Here is a 3746-nt window from a genome sequence, read left to right on the forward strand (position 1 = left end):
CTCTAAATGACCCCGGAAACAGTAGATGTGTTATGGACACGGGAGCGACGGATCACATTCACACCAATGCAGGTATACTCAACTCCACTAGTAATAATCATTACCCTCGTTCTATTTATGTCGGCAACGGATCTGCAATACATGTTGTGACATCGGGACATTCCAACTTTCCTATATCAAATATCTATCGTCCTCTTCATTTAGAAAAGAAAACGTCCTTATTACACCAAACATTATTAAAAACCTTATATTTGTTCGCAAATTTACTACTAATAACAATTGTTCTATAAATTTTGATCCTTACGGTTTTACCATTCTTGATTATCAGACACGGCGACCTCTAATCCCGTAACACCCGTAATTTCGACAACATTTAATCTATTATATTTACGAAGTCAAATATCAATTATAAAATTTAGATAAGTCGTAAAATAATATCTTTTTATAGATATTTGATAATATTTATTGTGGTTCGACGATTAGAAGAATATTTGTATAAATAACTTCTTAATTATGATTATGATAAAACATTTAAGTTGAATATAGCTTTTCTTTATAAAAAAAAAACATATATCCACAATATATATGATTTCTAACGAAAACTTAATAACATATATTATATTATATGAGTGGATTTATGATTTATTAATAATATATATAAAGCAAAGATAAGGATGTGAAAAAGATACGTGTCATACAATTTAACAATTTCGTACCATTTGAATTAATGAAGGAAATATGTGTTAAGTTTGAGAGATGACTAACCTCTTGTAATTATACAAATTCATTAAATCTTATTCAAAGTTTTTAATATAAATAGGCATATTCTCCCACCTTTTATATCAAAAACAAATACTAGCTATTAGACAATGGACGTGTTCGGCAAAGTTAGTTGGTAGCGGGTGACTTGTAGCTTGTAGCGTTTTGTTAAACGCTACATGAAGTAAACATTTGGATTTGAAGCGTTTTGTTTAAACTAAACGTTAGAAGCTTGTAGTGCTGAACGATGTTTTTTGTTCAAAACGGAGCGTTTTGTCAAACGCTAGAAGCTAGAAATTCTCAAACGCTCTGTGTCGAACACGCCCAATATAAAACATCAAGAGATCTTTTTCCTAAAATCGTAGAAGTTTTAAAGGTAATTTTTCCATATTAATCCTTGTTATTTATATTTATAATTATTGATGAAAAAAAAAAGAATTATTGTTATAGTTATAAATTCAAGATCAAATTGACGTTATATTTTTGGTTTTATTGTTTTCATTCGTTTACAATTATTAGACCAAATCCACGATATAGCTATAACTAAATTATGCTTCTTATAAAAACCGTTTTTATACTAGACCAACAAAGTTATATAAATAATTAACGAAACGTTATTATCTAAAATATCATTATTAGTTATATTATAGCTTATGATTATTAGGTTGGTAACCTTAAATACAATTTTTACCCGTTTAGATCGAGGAATCAGATTGGAAACTATTGGAAAGTGAGACATACAGCAGTTGTTTGAGGTGAATTATCTCACTATACTATGTATTACAATATATATTCATGTATATTAGGATAGAGAGCTAGTAGAGTAAAAGTATAGTCTTTATGTGTTTTATGTTATTTTATTCGAGTTATTGAGTATAGTCGAAAGTATAGTCTCTATGTGCTTATTGTTACTGTACTTGAACTAGTAGAATAGTGCCGAAAGTGTAATCTCTATGTGTTTAAATGTTATTATATTTAAGTTATTACGGTTAAGTTAGGGGTTGATGGCGGAACGACGACAGGTCGGGAGCCTATAGACTCGTGTGTTGACGACGAAATGACAGGTAGGTCGTAAGTCTAGATACACATATTATTGGTGGATCGACAAAAGACCGTGAGCCAATTGGTGGATCAACAAAAGGTCGTGAGCCATTGTTTGTATGCATGTATATGTATTGTGATATATGGTATCCTGAGAAACTCACTAAGTCTTGGCTTATAGTTGTTGAATAATTATTTTTCAGGTTGTTCTTTCTAACCATGGAAAGGCTCTAGCGTGACTGTACTCGCATCGAAGAAATTAATAATGTTTTTAGACTTCCACTAAAACTCTCTTTTATAATTAATAAATGTATGACAATGATCTTTTTTAATAAAGATGGGCTTTTGGATTTGTGTTTTATATATTTAAAAAAATGAATTAATTTTGTGTTGAAAATCAAGACATAACAAGTTGGTATCAGAGTCCTGGTTTGAGAGAATTGGATGAACATTCGTGTGATTCCAGACTCAACCCGAGGATCTAAATATCCTAACAAATCTTTTTAAGAAAAAAGAACTTTATTCAAACAAAAAAATTTGGTGCATACAGTCAGCTGTAGCTCAGAAAGGAAAGTGATTCCCAAAATATCCATATTTGTTACGTATGTTGATACATTAGATGGTAGAAATGCATGCTAGTATGTAGGCTATGGATCTTTTCAGGAATTGTCTGTTAGAATTGTATGTCTGATACTTAAGATGTCTTATAGTCTAAGGATTTACTTATTAATTGCTACTTAGAACCTATATTAATATTAATTAGTTATGTGACAAATACGATAAGTTGCATGCTCCCATAATTAAATAGTTTTAGATTGCCTGATTTGGTGTTATTGAGCAGCTCTTGTCTGAGTCCAACCGTTGTAGTATCGGATCATTCAGTCGACAGATTGTTTGATTTTAGAGGCATGCAAGCGTATTCATCAAATAATTAGTTAGTATTAGTAGAAGTTCTTCCTCGGCAAGTAGTAGGGTAAAATGGAAGTAATTCTAGAAAGAGAGTCTAGAAAATTTAATATATTCTTAATAGGGCGTATATTCATGCGGTACAGAATCAGTAAAGACGCAAAATCCTAATGGAGTCTAACAAGATCTTTTGTATGTGCTCGTTAAGACACATGCATATATATTTAGTGGTCGTCATGTGTAGTATTGGAAAGTGACTTGGAAACTTCGAGACAATTTTTGGGTCAAGTATGAGTAGGTGTGAAAGGTAGTGGAGGCCTATACTACTCGAAGCACAGGACTCGCACTTGGATCAGGAAGAGTCGTAAAGTTACTAATACATTGGTAGATAGTGTATCTAACACTATAAAATTCCTTTACGTTGTCATTACCTGTTGTACGGTGATGTTTAGAAGAGTGAATCTAAGTTCGGGCCCAAGTAGGAATAAAAGATCGAGTCCGAAAAAAAAAACTGCTTAAGAGAGTGGGTTCTGAGAACCTTTTCCGACATAGTGCCAACTTTAGTCACTAGATTTAAATAGTGGATGATAACAATGATCGACAGAAGAGTTGCAGCCTTCGTCGGGGCGAAGCAACTGGCGGCTAGAGTTGCTACCTGTTATGGTGTGGTTGTATGTCTACCTTTCATAACCCAAGGAAGAAGGATCAAGCTTTTGGCATAAGGAGAATAAAAGACAAGGAAGGTGTCTTCCATACCAGGGTCTGTCTCGTAGAGACAAGAATTAAACTCATTATGGATATTTTTGTAACAAAAGGTTATTAGGTTATGATCGCTAAGTCTATTACTTTAGCTAAGATAGATACCATTTCGTAAGACGGGTTAGGAAGGAATGTGTGTGATCATTAGAATTTGAGTCTACAACTCAAAATCTAGGACTGAAGGTCTATCGGAGGATAAAAGAACATGTGCAGGTTCAGCACATCCATCGACAAATAGGTTCAGACCAATAGATTCTCGCTCGAGAGATTAAGGAAGTGGC

Source organism: Lactuca virosa, chromosome 8 (assembly GCF_052849685.1).
Source record: "Lactuca virosa cultivar CGN04683 chromosome 8, Lactuca_virosa_CGN04683_v6, whole genome shotgun sequence".
Lineage (NCBI taxonomy): Eukaryota > Viridiplantae > Streptophyta > Magnoliopsida > Asterales > Asteraceae > Lactuca > Lactuca virosa.